This window comes from Strongylocentrotus purpuratus, unplaced genomic scaffold (genome assembly GCF_000002235.5).
Source record: "Strongylocentrotus purpuratus isolate Spur 01 unplaced genomic scaffold, Spur_5.0 spur5_scaffold_20, whole genome shotgun sequence".
Lineage (NCBI taxonomy): Eukaryota > Metazoa > Echinodermata > Echinoidea > Camarodonta > Strongylocentrotidae > Strongylocentrotus > Strongylocentrotus purpuratus.
The window spans coordinates 15,938,492-15,956,606 of record NW_022145606.1 but is presented as its reverse complement, the minus strand read 5'-3'; the positions used below and the strand labels follow the sequence as shown (position 1 = coordinate 15,956,606).

General features: G+C 35.9%; 2 long non-coding RNA genes across 3 annotated transcripts in view; both read right to left on the bottom strand.

Moving 5' to 3' along the window:
• Positions 1-916: 916 nt before the first annotated feature.
• On the bottom strand, positions 917-10,800 carry LOC754064. 2 transcript variants are annotated; one of them, XR_004065517.1, is made up of 4 exons: positions 10,398-10,800; positions 6,228-6,294; positions 5,308-5,423; positions 917-2,436 (listed from the first exon to the last, which is right to left on the bottom strand). It is a non-coding gene; the product is annotated as an uncharacterized LOC754064 (long non-coding RNA). The 2 variants fall into 2 exon arrangements; XR_004065518.1 differs by having other exon boundaries at positions 1,093-3,565; positions 10,398-10,621.
• A 4,821-nt stretch (positions 10,801-15,621) lies between these two features.
• Positions 15,622-18,115, bottom strand: part of LOC105444455 — a 14,738-nt gene continuing 12,244 nt past the window's right edge. The window contains exon 4 of the long non-coding RNA XR_973080.2: positions 15,622-17,396. This is a non-coding gene — a long non-coding RNA (uncharacterized LOC105444455). The remainder of the gene's footprint in view (positions 17,397-18,115) is intronic.

Sequence of the window (18,115 nt, the reverse complement as noted above, 5' to 3'; positions counted from 1 at the left end):
AACCAATCATTTAATCAATCAATCAACTAATCAACCAATAAATCAACTAATCAATCAACCAATCAACTAATCAATCAATCATTCAACTAATCATTCAATCAATCAATCAATCTATCAACCGATCAATCTATCAACCAATCATCAATGAATCATCGATCAATCAAGCAACTAACCAACGAATAAATCAATTAATAAATGAATCAATGATTGTTAATCTACCGAACTTCATTGCACAGAACACACGCACACACAACGCACACCCTCACACACCCACATAACCAACAAAACAAACTAAATATGGTCAACCATCCCATCATGAACACAACTTTAGATTAGCAGATTTATGCTACCATCATCACTAGCAGCTCTCTAAACTCCTCCGCATGATGACTGTTACCAAAAAATGACTCAATGGAGGTATAACATTATATACAAAGTATTTATTACTAAAATTGTCAAGTACTCTTTTGGTTACATCATTGTAAAAAAAGATAATGAAAGCAGGTTTATTACAAAGATAATTTTCCAAAAAAATTATTCAAATTACATTTTCATACAAAGTTTAAATTCATACACCTATGTATGATAAATTCTTTTACCTTATGAAACATTGATGATACTCTTCATTCGAATATACAAGAGTGCAGTAAAACAACTATTTCTACGCTTTCTTGTTATCAATTTGGAAACGTTGTTAAACATTGAACTTGAAACAAACAAACAAACAAATGCTTGATGGGAAAGGAAATCATAGTCTTAGCAAAATATGTAAAGCAAAAATTCAGAATTCTACAATCTACTGCTTTTTAACAATTACTAAACAAAATTATTATCAACACAATCTACAAACGCTGCGGTTAAAGTATTGGCAAGGTCTTATGCCATTTTGATAATGTTTTCTTGATGTAAGTTTCCCAAGACACAAGAGTGACAAGACTTATTAATTCTAAATTACGACTATTTATTGCATCATTGTATTTAAAAAAAAAGGAATCCATGCCAGTTTTCAGTAATCATGTAGCACGTAAGGTATGTACATTTCATCTTACTCAGAACACTTTAAATTGTAGTCCTATATTTCCTAGCTATTTAGTATTGCTTTATAAAAATATCACACAGAATATGACGTCATTATTCAATGCCTGTCAATAGCAAATATCGAAAGACTTTCATTAAACGCGCTGATTATTTAAATACTTGGCAAATAACATTCTACTTCATATTCTTTCGATAACAAAATGAACAACATAACAACACCAGGGAACTGTTTCATAAAAATTGTTATCAATAACAAGTTACAAGCTACTGTTATAAGCTACTGAAATTATGGCATCTGATTGGCTGAGAGCAAATTTGTCATAGAAATTTAGCAGTTGTTATAGATAACAAGTTTTATGAAACGGGCCCCAGAAATATGATACATCAGAATAGACTAAAGGCATTTGAAATATTTCATTGTACAGAATAGCAATGGCTAAAGGTCTAAATGGAAACACTTGCATTGTTCCTGTTTTTAAGAGTAAAGTGCGTTACGCTACAACTTGCGATTTCGTCTTGATTTTCTTAAAGCCATATAATAGTAGTCACCGTCTATGTGTATTGCATCATAATTCGCTGCCACTAGATTTGGTCGAATTTCCTATTTATGTGTATGTGTGTGCAATAGGACTTTGAAGCAGCGAACCCCTGGTCCAACTAGAAAATAGCCCCAACTGCCTGTACGTATCTGGAGGGTGAGGGGAAATTTGATGTATATGACGAGGATTCCTTACGGTGTTAGGATAGAGCATTATGCATTTTTAAATAAGACCTGTCGATCGTAAAGGTGAAGTCCCATCTTGGTGACAACACCGGTTATTGGGTAAATATCCGAATGGTGAAAATTCCCCATGAAAATCCACTTCTATGCGTCTCTAAGATCTTAACGCACTTTCTTGAAATTGATTTTATATTCATGTCTTTGTTTCAATATCGATTGAATCATAATGATCATGGAAATTGGCTTTACGTTTACGAACATAACTGTTTGTTGACTACTTCGCATACACTTTAACTCATTTGCCGGATATTTTGATTTGTTGAATTCATGTGACTCCATTTGATTAAATCTTGAGGACGACTACTTTGCCATAATTAACCATCGCAACAATACAAAATGAAAAGAAAGAGATGTTTGAAAGATTCTTTGGTCCAATCAGAGGCGGCGCTCTACTGTCTCCATCAACAGCGTAATAACAGTGCGCCAATCAGGAACGTCGTAACAAGGAGAACGAGGTTGACATGCACCGTAGCTGATCTGTTGCAGAGGTTCGAGAAGCAGCAGGACTCACAGAGTTGATTATCTGGCTCACCTTGGCACCCGGGTTGGCAGTCTGACTTGCGGGACGTGCAGCCCCGGGCGTACATGGACTCCCCATAGTGCGTGATCGTTTGTTTCTGCTTGGTGCAATATAAGTAGGATGGCCGGGGATGTGGTGTTGATGATGACGGGGGTGGTGGTGTTTTTTTGTTGTAGGAGTTGGTGGAGCGGTTGTGGTAGTGATGATGGTGATGATGTCGATGTCGTTGGTAGTGATGGTAGCGTTGGTAAGGTTGTTGTTGCAGTTGATGATGATGGTGTTGTTGGTGACATTCGTTAATAGAGGGAGTGGTGTGGTAGTGATTTTTATGATGGTGGTAGAGTTGGTGGTGGTGAGGGTGGTGAGGGTGGTGGTGTTGGTGATATCAGATGGTAGTGGGGTTAGTTGTGTAGTTAATGTGTGATGATTTTAGGAGGAGAGGGTGTGCGGTGGATCCCATATTTGGGTGTAAGTCGCAGAAGAGGAATGAGAGAGGTGTTCGGAAAATTTTGTGTACGGTAATAGAAGGGTTAATTTGAATGCGGTCACGACATCACCATGTACAATGGTTTGACAATGGATATAAGGGTAAGAGAGAGAGAGGAAGAAAGACAGAAAGAGAGAGAGAGAGAGAAAGAGAAAGAGAGGGGAAGTTGGGGGAGGAAGGTATTATACATGCATGGAGCATGGTTTGATATGGTGTCGAAGGGTATGAAAGCCGATAATATTGTGATTACAATCGATGAGTGGATAAAAGGAAAGAGAAAAAAGAAATAAATGAAGCACATGCGATTTTTTTTCTTCTCGAAACTTCTGTTTGTTTGTGTGTGGCACTAGCAACCAACATATTATGCAGCCTATTTTATTTTTTCATGATTTAAAGCTTTCTAAATGGAGTCCATCAGGCATTCGTTGGGAAACGATACCGAAAATGGAAAAGTGCAAGGTTTGAAGACATTCACAATTAAAGCAGAAGGATTATAATTGAAAGGCACTAAGGACATACTCTACATTAAGTATCGAGCGATTAAAGCCATGATGATGGAAAAGACAACGGGGGCCGCATTTGGGGTCAGGGGTCTTGCGCTATTACACAGGTTTGCGAAACAGCATGATTCACAGATCTCGTAATTTTCCCCATTATAGCATAAGTTCTGACATTCGTTCTTTCTTTGGGTACAGCCACGTGCATATATTGTTGACCCCTCGATTTGCATCACTTGTCTCTGCATTGGATCGATTTTGACGTGAGAGTGGGACGAGTCGGGAAAGGGCCGAATTTAGTCGGGAGAAAAAAAGCCGAGATATGAAGAGGGACCGATTTTTTTAGGGTCGAGTATATGACATGAATATTGGACGAAGCCCCCCAAAGGCATGATATATATTTGTTTATATCAAATTGATATTTTCAGCGTGAGTCAAGGTTCATTTGAAATTTCAAACAAAATAATAAGAATAATGGGGAAAATTCAACCATTTTTGTTCAGTTTATGGAGAAGACATTTAGCATATAAAGACAACAGGATGGACAAGAAAGAAATTGGCAGATAGCTTCATGTTATGGAAAATATTGCAGACCAAATTAATTAATAATGAATTTAACAAAATGCAGAGCAACGCAATTCTTACCGAAAAGGAAAAGAGCAGAGCAACGGAAAGAATACATCAAAATATTTTTAAAGTGAAGAAACAAAAATTAAGCATATTGACGGCAGATAATTTTGATTTGTTTTCATGTTTGTTTCACAATGAGGCAAGAAGGAGAGAAGAATTTGGAGAGAGGGAGGAAAACATTTACAATGAAATCATTAGTTCAATGCCATTGATATTTAGTTACGTCATGTTAAAGGTAAAGACCAGTTATGGTCATGCGATTGCATTGTGAAATAAACGTTGTGGAATCGATCAGAAAAGGTTGATCATCTAGCATCTAGCATCTGCAAGGTCCTGGAATCATCAAAATGATAAGAAATTTGGCCCATTCTTCGTAAAGCTACAAGCACTATACACATAAAGATGTATATGGGACTACCCTATATCTCTCACAGACCATGAGAGAAACAAATTTACCAAATATATGAATTAGTAGGCGGTTTCCCGGCAATTTTTTTTATCATCATGTATTAGTCAAAACATATTCTTTCACATGATTGGTAATGAGAGCTTCCATTTCATTTTTTGAAATTGGGGCGTTTCCAATACTGGTCTTTACCTTTAACTTCATTTACCAGCGACAACGATTCTCACAAAGGGAAACAAAACAGTTGAAAATTTAGATCATACTTTCGTCACCTATGTTCATACTTTTTAAACTTTGAGAAATAATGACTTTAGCAACCTATTTGACAATATGATGTAATGAAATTATGTATTTTTCTCTGTTCGCCATTACCAAACCACAATTTTAAAGGATTCCAACAACATTTTACAACTTTCTGGTGGGGCGTCATTCATACAAACGACTAGCTTTATACAATACATTTATATCTTTAAACTTCGTTTGCTATTGTTTCATTGTGGTCATGGCTCTGCTCTACAGTGCAATATTTCTTTGATTAATCACTATACACCTGCGATATCTTGATTGCTTGTTCTTCCCAAGCTTAATACAAAGTGTGTGGGGGGGGGGGGGAGACAGCCTTTCGCTCATGCCGGGCCATCGCTCTGGAATTGTTTAACTCGAGGGATCAGATAGATTCCTTCAGTAGAATCTTTCAAAAGCAACCTCAAAACTTATGTTTCAAGAACTTGTGATTGATAAATAGTTCTGTGAAACAAGGCCCTGACCGATAACAGACCGAAATCGGCCCACTTGGAATCATATGGCGGTGTGACGGGGATATAACTGGATCATCAACGGGGGGGGGGGGGGGGGGGGGGGGGGGGGGGGGGGGGAGGGGGGGGGGGGGCTATATCCACAACTATTTTTAAAGTATTTTTCATGTACGGGTTATAACGTCATACTTACGAAACAAAGAGAGGTGTAGTCGTCACATTCCGTGATGTAAACACCTTCTACGGTTGTGTCTGGTGTCTCGCATCCAGACCCGGAACACTTGTAACACCAGAGGGCGTCAGATACACCTGAAATCATCATGACATTCATATATTTAGTCGGAACACTTGTAATACCATAGAGCGTCAGATACACCTGAAATCATCATGACATTCATATATTTAGTTGTACATTAGGGCATTTCATGTTAACTGATGGAACACTTGTAACACCATAGAGCGTCAGATACACCTGAAATCATCATGACATTCATATATTTAGTCGTACATCAGGGCGTTTCATGTAACCGGATGGAGGCATGATGATTTGTAGAGCAAGCAATCATCAAAATAATAAGCGAATATGTTATTTTTAACCCCTCTTGACTCATGTGGATAATTATCTCTACACCCCCCCCCCCCCCAAAGAAAAACAAACCGCCTGCCGCGATTAGTTTCCCTTTTTCTTTTCTAAGATCACAATGGGAATGATGTAGTTCATTATAACTGGAGTAAGTTCGTAGGTGAATGTGAATATAGAAGTATATTCTTCTTCTCCTTTGTATCAGATAAATGTACAATGTTGGAACCGTTGGGGATTCTAAATGGTTGCATACTTCATCACATAAAAAACCTATATATTCCGTATACGAAACGTTTTGTTCAATTTTTCTTAGTGTGTTTATTATTGGATACAAAGAACTGTCAAGGTTGGTAAACTAGTTTCTAGAAACAACCATCATATTAGGGAAGACATGAGGCCTTTACATTATTTCTAAAATTGTAAACACTTTGTAGCACTAGCAAACTTTAAAGGTTAGAACTTTGAAATCATGTAAATAAAACAAATAACTAAGACATTTATTAAATAATACACAGCCAAGTGATACATACCAATAAAGATGCATAATACAGCTGCAATTATCAGGTACTTCATTGTGATATCTGGAAAGCTCCCCTTCTGTACAAGAAAAATGTATAAAGAAATACAAACCAAACCAATAGATTATCTTTGTAATGTAATCAAATTTAATTCAAAAATCTTTTTTTAAGTACATTGCTACAAATTATTTCATTTCATTAAAATTTCATCATAACTGTATATCAATAGTCAGAATTCAATTTGCATAATTTAACTTTTTCTAGGTAAGACATGCATTATTGCTTGTTCTACCTAACTACTATGAAATAACTTGTAAGGAAGCATTTAAAGGTTTGTTCATTCAATTTTGTTATATTATGAAGATGTCATATTCAAAATGGCCTTGTAGAAACGATAAAAATAATCCATTAAATTCAGATTATGTTAGTGTCTGATCACCTTATGATAGTATTATGCTTAGGATGTATACAAGGGCAGATCAAAGTATCACAGCTGAAACATTAAATGTGATAAAAGTGTATACAAATAGCCTATCAAAACTGCAGTTCATATACATTCGTAATTCCTCAGTTAAATTATTCTATCTGCCAAAGAGTGACAAGAGTATTTGAAGATAAATCGATACATGCAATCAAACTTCTCCCTTATATTGATTTCCATTTTAAGTCATTGAGGACGAGTTCCAAAAATGAAAACACCATGAAGTAGGATATAAGTACAGACAAAAAACAAATATTAAAATATATGTGTCATATCTGGCCACACATATCAAAACATATATCATAGCCACACAGATTACCCGACTTTATAACCCAAATGAACGACATCGACATACCAGCTCCCAAAATGTTTGTTTATTAGTTAATGGTTAACCAGGTAGACGCTAAACGTGTGTTGATTCACCGCCGTATTCATTCAGTATTTCGACCTTAAATATTATACACGGGTATTCCTTCCCATGTAAATCACTATATGCCTATCCCAAGGTGTATTTTGCAATGTAATTATACTCAATGCATTACCTAATTCTATATCTAAAGGAAACGTTTTGATGTTCAAGTAAAATGTAAATTGAAGAATGTCGCCGCTTCGCAAAGACTTTAGGAAAGTCTAGCAAAATACCAATAGTGCATTAATAATGCAGTGTAGATTATTTCTTAATGCGAATACAATTTGGCGTTAATAATTACGATCGAATGATACGCGCCGTTAAAAATAAAACAACAATATGGTTTTTGGAGAAGAAGAAAAAGGTTAAAAGGACAGCATATTTAACTCATGGGCTAATGTGCTGTTCATATAAATTGACTGATTTAAATTGATAACATATTGTATCCCTCATTACCCAAATGACGTTATTGATTCCGTTATTGATTCAAAGAACTTTTAAAAATATACATACTTTCAACGTTATTTCTATAATAAATGTTATTAAATCATTATCGTTTTTTATCCACATTTGTCCCATTCAACGCGGTGTAAATGGGTACCTAGCAAAGATAGGCTCATTATACGAATCAATTACTCCTGTACTACGAAATCTGCATTAGCTTCCTGTCCACTCCCGTATTTTGTTTAAACTATTAGTTTTTGCATACGAATGCTTTCATGACATTGCCCCTTCTTATTTATGTGAACTTTTATCATTATATCGGCCTACTCGTACTTTAAGATCAAGCTCAAAATCATCATTTATTGTTCCTCCCACCTCAACAAAAACATACGGTGAACGTTCTTTTATGCACGCCTCCTCAGTTTTATGGAATTCACTTCCAGATTCCATGAGAAATCACAATAAGTTTAAGGTTTCTCTTAAAACGTATTTATTCAATGTTAAAATTGTACACTCATGAACTCAGCGTCCAACACTACATGTACTTCTTTGCTTCTAAGTGGATTTTCTTGTGTGTATGACTTGTTCTTGTAATTCTTTCCTTTCTATTTGAAGCGCATAGGGACATGCTATCCTGTAATGTGTTATGCGCTATAAAAGAACTGAGTATTATTATTATTATTATTATTATTGCAGGGCCCGCAAGAAGAGCCGTTCAAATGCTGGCATGGCTACCTTGGGCAAATAAGACCAGATAATTAGTTTATTATTTCATGGAAATCAGTATCAATTCAGGTTGTACGAGCCAGGGTTTTGTTCCTGTATGTCAAATGAATATCAGTCACAGTATTCGTCATATTAGTCGCAAACTTAAAATGTATATTGGAGTCTTTTATATTGCCATATACTAACTTGTACCTTATTTTTCATGTAAAACGAAAAACTGAATACACCTTTTCCTTTGATATTTTTTTCGCAATATAATATTTACATTACTGTGTTATTTTCATTACATAATTCTACTCTTTATTTCTAAGACTTATTTTTAAGTCAAAAGGATTTTAATAGCCCAAAGGATTCTGAACCGGGTGCAAAACTTTGATTTTAAACAAGACTATAAATACTTTAAATTCAAGTCTAATGGATGTAAGTTTTGAGTCGAATACAAATTACTTTTGGCTGCTCGCGCATGTTTGGCATCATCTACAAACAAACTGATTGGTGAAAATATGTGAGTCCTCATTTATTTGCAGAAGTCAATTTTCTTAAAACCTTTAATCGTATAGTCAGTTTAATAAGACTTATGATTCTCCTTTAATTTTCAGAAGAATTGAAGATTCGGGTCCTAGAAATTAACAGAGAATTCTGTACTACGTGACTTCATATGTTATTACTATTGGATTAACGCATGTGAATATATGAACATGTGATCAAAGAACATATTTTACAAACAGTTTGTTAGGAAAATAAATGTGTACAGATCTGTTTCTAAAATAAACAAACCTTTTGATATTCACATTCAGTATTTTACTATTTTTCTTCTATATCCCCGAACGTTGCTCAAGTTCTTCGAATAAACAAATCATAATAATAATGATAATGAAAAATAACTATAATGATAATGATCAAGTCAAGAGTTTTCACAGATTCGCCATTCTTGGTTTTGGTCAAATACATATAATCTAAAGTCAATTGTGAAAGTTAAAGGCCAGACGGTTCTTATTTTAAATCCTTAAGTTTACCTTTATATGACATTATTTATTTATTATATTTGGTGGCTTTAAAAAGCTCGGTTTTCTTGTTTTCTTGTTCATATGTTATGCCAGACTGTTAAGGTATGAATAAACTACACTATATCCATTATCGTTGGGTATCTGTGAAGAAATACAATGACCATGAATTAATTATTATTTGCAATGCCTAAGACCATGTTTTTATAGTTTAAATAGAGGCAAAAATAAAAAGTGAACGGCAACAGCTTATCCTTATCGATGAAAAGATATCAGTTTAAAGATAGTTGTAAAGGAGGATTAGGACAGATTTATGATATGAATGAGTGATGATGATAATGATAATTATAACAAGAGTATTACATGTACTATTACTACTACTACTACTACTACTATTACTACTGCTGCTGCTATTACTACCACTTTAAATAGTAATAATGTTTATAATGATGATGAAGATAATGAAGCTGATGATGATAACAATAATGATAATAATGATAATGAAACAATCTTCATTATTTTCATCAAAACAAGGAACTTTAAACTATAAATACGACGAAAATAATGAAATACATATTACACGATTCAACACATGTAGTACTAGGTATATAAGAGAGCCTATTTGATCACAATATGAATTGCTTCTCCTATTTCAATGTTGAGTAATTCTGGGCCGATGTGAATAAATATAATAACAAATAAATGCCAACGTAATTTACTTAATCAACTGATCTGAAAGTGTAACATGAATTATTGTGACGACCACTAAGTTTATCTCGAATGCGAATATTACAAAAGTGTTTGTCTCTTTACTAGAACATTGATATATGTTTTAAGCCGGGTTTAAGAATAACCTGCAGATGTTCGATTGAAACAATATTATATTTGAAAAAGGGAACGACATTGAACTTAACAAAGAATAGTGATAACAATGAATATAATCATAGAAATATAAACAAGAGAAAATATACCCTTGTGTGAGAATGTTGACAGAAACGTATAAAAGCATTTGAAAAGACACAGCGGATTGTACTTTAATTTAAGTTGGAAATATTGGTGTTTAATCGCATCGCCTTGCCTTTATAAAACTGAAACCTTATATAAAAAAAAAAACTTACCACATTTAGTCAGGCGTTGTTATGTAGTCCAAGATGTTGCGGTAATTTCCACGATAAAGACTGCCTTTTCAAGAATAATATGAAATGGTTAGATGTGTTTATAGACATCGGCTATTGAGCATTACCGGTCAAAGCTGTACTAGGTGCTAGTTCAAAGATACTCTATGACGTACGGATGCAGCACTACGTATGACGGTTGTATTCCGGGAATGGAGAATCGTGTTGAGAGGTCGTGTTAATAAGTAACGTCATGCTCCCCGCCTTGGCAAACATTAGGGACTTTTAGATTTGCACGTCGACAGCTTTGACTGCAACGTGTGACGTCATTTTAAGGCACTGCGCATGTGTTATGTCGTCTCAGTCGGCGATCGAGAATGCGTCAACCTTGATTTTCCTAAATCTAGTACATGCATACATATTGACATTTATATAGCGCCTTTACATGCTGAAAGGTACTAGTATGCCGCGTGCGCATAAAATATACAGTTCCTCAGGTAGACCAAGGATCATCCCTTTTCCTGTTATTATGTAAAAATGTGTAGAACAGGTGTGCAGGTGTCACATGCATATTCACCTGTTCTACACATATTTACATATTAGCAGTGAAGGGATGTTCTTTTGTTGAGGGTAGAATGAGGAACTGTATATTTTGTCCTCTTTCTTTGTCCGTGAGGTTTATTGTGTTACTTCCTGCATGCATATCGTCGAGTGCAATCTAAAAGATTTCTAATTGTAGCCAACATGGGCAGTTAAGTACGTTGACACGCATGATCAGTCGGCGTTCGTCGTATAGACCAGTTCACGGTTAGCACATTACTGCAATGACCCCGAATATCCACAGATCTTCAAAACATGAAGAGGTCCCACTTTTTACATTTTGGAATAATCACTCCTACAGCGATGGAGGTGCTAGTCTTTGTTTCCCCTTTTCAAAGAATACTTCCACCTGTGTATCATGAATAACGATTACATAACTCTCATGAGCACGTATCCAGTATTCCGTCTCCGTGTATTTCAAAATTTGTTCTGCAATGACCTTGATCTGCTCATGCTCAGACTGCAACCGTGAACTGGCTTATTCTCGTCCACTCAATCTAAAAGTCCCTAATGTTTTCTAAAGCCGTTGCGGTCTTTCCGTACCGGTTCGTTTGTATATCGGGAGACGAATGATAGTTGTTCTTCTTGCCGTAAAATGCGAAGATAAATTATATAAATATGCCCCGAGGTACTACAAAACAAGCCAAAACAAAAATTAAAGTTTTTAAAAATATGAAATAAAGGGATGGAGAGTAAGAGAGAGAACCTGACAACGTATACAGTAAAATGCAATAATTGCTCATCATTAATTTCTGTTTTAGCAGATTGTTCAATCTCTGTTTAATATATCTCATACACTGATAATCCTGCAACACGATTGGTCTAAATGAGGTTACATGACGGATGGTAGATTACATTTCTTGACCGTCATAGTGATAGTATAGATATATCGACTGCTATGAGAGGCCCAGCTGTTTTTATAGCCTCAAGGGGAAGTTGCATCCTGCTATGACCCCGAGGAGCGCCCGGGCGGGCAGATGTGCTGCCAAAAATAGTTTTCGGTTTCATATCTATTTGAATTTGATTCCTTTGATGTAATCGGAAAACAATGAGTAATCCCATTATTATGTGTCTTGAAGTATGAAGAAGAAAACAAACATACGTGACTTGTTTTTTGCAACACTGCTTATGTTTAATGTGCTAAGTCTTGTCATAATGTTTCAAGTTCATTCATTCTCTATTCCTTTTTCGTTAAAAAAAAAACACATGCAAACCATAAAAACATAAACAAAGCATTTCTAGTTAAAATAGAAGAACAAAGGGCCATCATTAAAAGCCTATTGAGGCTTATAGGCTGATGGTCCCAAGAAGTATCAAGTTATAAGATTAATATTTTTGCGAAGAAAAAAACGATAATAATAATCACACCAACGCGAGCGAAAACTAATTTAAATATAACCTCATTAGCATCTATGCTCATCATATTCCTGATGGCCCTGCAATTATTAGGCCATTGCCCTAGCAATTGCTAGGTACCTATTTATACCTAGTGGCGAATTTGGATTGATTTCTTTCCAATAATAATTATAGACACTTTCCTAACATATTCAAATTGTATGCATCCTTTTTAAACTAAGGTGGTTCTTGACAACCTAAATGTTTGCCCGAGGCTTGACCGACATAGCAACAATTAATGTATGCAGACTGGATTCAAAGTATTTTAGTTCATTCATCAATAACAGGTTAACGGAATAGCTCATCATTCGATCCCCAGGAAAGAAACATCCATACATCTGAATATATTAGTATAAACCGGTGTAGTAGTGCCCCGGCCCCCCCACTCAGTGTTATTTAGGGTACGCATATGCGTGTTCCAACCGACCCCCCTTTTTTAGCAAAAGTCCGGTGTGTAAAGTCAATACGGCTCGACCTTTTTCTTTTGTATACGAGCCTTTTTCAGCATCCCCCCCTTTTCAGCAAAAGTCCGGTGTGTAAAGTCAATACGGCTCGACCTTTTTCTTTTGTTACGAAAAGGACATTTTGGCAACACGCATGCGGTCATTTTGAAACCTGAGTGGGGGGGCCGGGGATTCGAACCGTCAACCCTTGGATTGAGAATCAAGTGAACGAACCCCTGACCAAGACACCTCTTGACTAGGGACTTTCATATTTGCACGTCGACATAGTGGACTACTACGTGTGACCTCCTTTTAAGGCACCGTGACGTCATTTTAAGGCACTGCCAGTGCCTTTATGGACATCTCACGTAGCAGTCCACTATGTCGACGTGCAAATCTAAAAGTCCCTATTATCGACTCCTGAATCCTCCTGTACTGCACCATCCTTATAAACATGCACCCACAATGCAATGCGCCATCATAGCTCGCCCGCCATCTTCTAGTTGGAGTTCAAAGTCTGGATTTCGCTGGCTCCGAAGCCATTCCCTACCCCATACTAATAATACAGAGGGTGAGTCAGGGAACTAATTTGAGTTGGAGCAGCTTAAAGTACACAGTGAGTCAGTCCATAGGTGCGCGTCTAGTACAAACATTTGCTGATAACCATCGTGCTGAAGTGTTTATCACATTATTTTTATACTTAACATCAGCCGAATTGCAGCCATATGTTGTGGAAATAAAATAACAAGTGGTCGAGCTAAATCGGCATTATTAGGGCGAACTCGGCATCAGACGGCGATGAAGTTTCCAGGGCCGAAGTGCATTTTATACACATCGTTCTTTTTCAAGTTTTGTGGAATTTCATCTCTTGAAGTTTCCTAGTTCTTAACTATTTTAATAATCTTGAATTCGACTTATCTGATACATATAGTTAAAGCACAATGTCAAGAGTGTTTTAGACCGATTTAGCTTAATAAGCCAGTTAGTAAATAGCTTCGGAACGCTTGACCCCCAAATATCCACAGATCTTTTACACGATGGATACGTCCCACTTATGCATTTCAGAATTAACACTGCCAAAGTGATGGAGGTGCTTAATGGATACCTTTTGTTTGCCTCTTGAAAAGAATACTTCCACCTGCATGTGTATCAGATAAATGTACTGTTGGTGTATAAATAAATACTGATTTATAACTTTCATGAGCACGATACCAGTCTTCGTCTCGATGGGTTTTGAAATTTGGGAACATGACCTTTATCTGCCCATGCGCAGACAGTATTTACGAACTGACTTATTGTTCTCGGTCGAGTCCACATCCTGCCGAATTAGCCCGGTCTCCTCGTCGTAGATGGCGTTATTACGAAAATGAACTAAAGTATTGAGAGAGATAGTTGTGTAATAGGTTAAAGTATGTTGCTCCAAAATAGTTGCCTCTCACGTTCAATCTCTAAGGCAAGGAACTATTTTGGACCTTCATGAAATGTCTGACCAATCCGAAGCAAAAATTCGGTGACGTAACTATTTATCTCTGGTCTGTTATCTACCTGGAAAATGTTATGCACAATGGTTGTTTTTATAAGAGTGCATATATTGAATGGAATCTACTTAACATGTTTTAACTGTTGCATTGTCGAGGAACCATCCTGCAAATTTTGTAGTTGTCCAGAAAATATTGTGCGTCAGATGTTCGCATGAATTTAGTAAGCAGCTTTATTGACTGATATAGAGTCCCTTTTAGGAGATTGAAAATTGTTTCTTTTTTAATCTTGCTGCAAACATTCTTCGAGTACTCAAAGATGAAGTTGAGTTCTGGTCATGCGATTGCATTGTGAAAGTAACGGTGTGGAACCGACCAGAAAAGGTTGATCATCTAGCATGTGTGTATTGCAAGGTTCTGGAATCATCAAAATGATAAGAAATTTGGCCAAGTCTTGGTAAAGTTACAAACACTTGCACAGAAAGATGTATATGGGACTACACGAACACGTGGCGTAAAAAGCCGGCCCCCCGATTTTTACGATGTTACATGCATATTTAGAATATGAAGGCATTTGAAGAGCCATGCTTTTCAGGGAACATGTCTTAACTGATGTTCTTCCACACTTGCATAATAAGAATGAGTAATGCTCACAAATTATTTTTCACCTCTTCCCAGAACTCAACCTTCTCTTTAAACTATTCAAGCTTCTATCCTGAATAATCTTAAAAGCTACTCTTTGCAAAAGTTTCCCTCTGACTACATGAGCTAAAATCAGGCAATTGTGCATTGACAGAAATCGTCTTAACTCCAAGGAAAAACGAGAAAGGGGACGACTGAAATCTGTATGTAATATATTATTTACAGTCGACCAGCGAAATAAGCCTGATAAAGGAAAGCTTTTGAAATGAATGAATTTATGTTATCATGTTGATAGTACATGTATTTATTCGAATTAGTATCGACTGGTAGAACGAAGAAAGAATAATATACAATCACAAATCGACTTTTCAAACCAATTTATTCATTAATTCATAGCATATATTTTAATATTCAAAATGTAGTACTTTTAGCATTCGTCCATTGGCAAGAGAAAAATAAAAATACACATTCGACGGTTCCACAAGAGTAGAAGGCGTATCACATTAAGAAGTCTTTTTTTTTCTAGTGTAAATAAGCTTTAGTAATTTCTTTGGTAAAACATGGGGGAAGCAAATGCCTGGTTACACTTTTAATGAACAATTATTATTATTTTTAATTTTTGGAAGAAAATGCTATAGAATTCATGCATTACACTGATTTTTTTTTTAATGATTTTTTTTAAAAAAATGTGGCAAAATGAATATTATGTGAAATGGATGAACATGCAAATAAAAAGAGCCGCAGTGCCATAGCATTTGTGTAGAGGAGGGGAATGATGAAACTAACACAATACTGGCACTTTCCTTGAATAATGACCCTGATTTCCTACAACTTGGCATATAAAACGTAAAACGGATAAACAAAAATCTTGAGAGATTAAAATACATTTACAGCCCCTATATTCATCAATTTTAATTTCAATTCTTAATAATATGCAAAAATTATTTCAGATGAACAAACCCTTTTTGCCAATGTTGTTGTCTCGAACAAGGAGGCGCGATGGCTCAGTGGTAGAGCAGTGGACGTGTAACTGAGAGGTCTCGGGTTCGGAACCAAGTCAATGCGCTCGTGCCCTTTGGTAAGGCATTCATTATTCATTACCAAGTCCCTCGGAGAGGACTTAAAACCGTCGGTTTCCTTTCTGCTTACTTACATGCATATATATATATATATATATATATATATGTACATGCTTTCTTAGAATCGAGTAAAGTAATAAACAAACCATCAATAACCAATAAACCAACAATATATCCACTAACACTCTTATATCGGCCCAGCAACACAAAGTTCTGCGATCAAATTCATACTTAAAACGACGATTCTGATTCGCTAATGATCAGCCTTTTGAACAACATGTGCATGCAACGATGATTTTGATAATCCATCGTCATTTTGCAAATGGTTGCAAACTTTTGTTGTACGGGTCTCTGATATTGATAAATCCTAAGTGCCTCAAACTATTCAAAGTACATTGTAAAGTATTATTGCTCTTGGATTATCTCTTGCTGTCGTGTTCAATAACATTTAGAAAATTAGAAGTCCTATGAAATAAATCTTATCAGAAACCCATTTTACGACATTCTGTATTGAGAGACACAACAGACATGACTGATGCTACATGACAAATATTATCTACAACTTCTTTCACTTTTGTGTGATATTCAGCAATTACTTCATCTTCATTTCCATGGCTTCAAGACCTTCACTATTTCCCAAAACGAACCATTTACGCAATATTTCCGAGAAAAAAATAGGCTAAGCATTGGTTATTTTGATTTGAACTATGATGTTTTTTGTTTTCTTCTTATTATAATGAACACTGCTGATTTTCGAATTGCGAATGCTGTTCTATTTGCCACTACCATATGACGAACCTCAAATTAAGGAATCTTTGATAAGCATGATTTGAAATCAATACCGTCGCACAAAACAGAGTAAAATAAACAGCTATAACACTGTGCTACATAAATAATCTATTTAATTCTTTAAAAGATATATGGAAATTTCACAACGATCTGTTATGAATCAGATGATTCACCCGCACTACACAATAATACTTTACAAGTACAATATTGATCTAGGCATATTCAACATCAGTCTATAGCTACAATATCCTTTAAAGTTCAATTCTTATTATCTTTCTGTGACAAACAAGATATCATTCAGCGTAGCGAACCTACCACAATGTAAATCAGAAGACAGTGATATACTACATCAAGGCCACGTTAAACAAATCTTTCTGTGAAAATATTCTTCAGCGTTGCGAAACCAACCACAAAAAATGCGAGCAGCGGGAATGACGTCATAATGGTTGCTTTGTTACATAGTGAAGCTTGGCAGCAGTATGAACAGGCATTTCCAATACATGACGCAGGACAGTCGCTAGAGGGCTCACATCCTCGGTCTACTTCTGTCACCCCGTAGTAGCCGTAGGTTGTTTTCTGGAGTGGAGAAAGAAATTATAAAGTCAATTCACGTTAGACACGTATTTACAGCTGACATTCAATCGCTTTTCCGTGTAGCTTTGGCTTTTCACATTTCTCTCCCCTCTCTCCCTCCCTCTCTCCCTCCCTGCCCTCTATCTCTTTCTCTTCCTCTCTCTCCCTCTCTACATCGCATTGCTTTAAGTGATTGTAACATCTAGTATAATTCAAATGGAATACATTTTTGGTCACCTTTTAATTCAATTCATCATCCTTTACTTCAATCATAAACCCACACAAAATATGTATACAAAAGTAACATGAAACAATCATAATCTTACAATTCTTGAAATCATGAAGAAATCGTAAACTAAAAAGAAAGTTTTAAAAGCTTGTAATCATTAGTCCCCTGACATAGATGATACATAACAAGATTACATGGTTGTACACGGTACCAACACAAAACATCAATGTAAATATACTTCTAGTTTTGTTACGTAACGGCTTGAGGACTCAGAGGTGATGAGAAGATGGTCTCAAAGACTTTCGATAAATAATCTGTTGTATCGCCTATAAATCATGTTCGGAAAATGAAATACGTCATAATAATCGCAAAATAATATAGGTCAAAGACAGTCAAATGGAATACACCAGTTTACGGTTGTATCAGCGCGCATGCGCAGAAAGTTGACCTCGGGTCATTGGCCCTGAAACAAAGCCAATGACCCGAGGTCAGT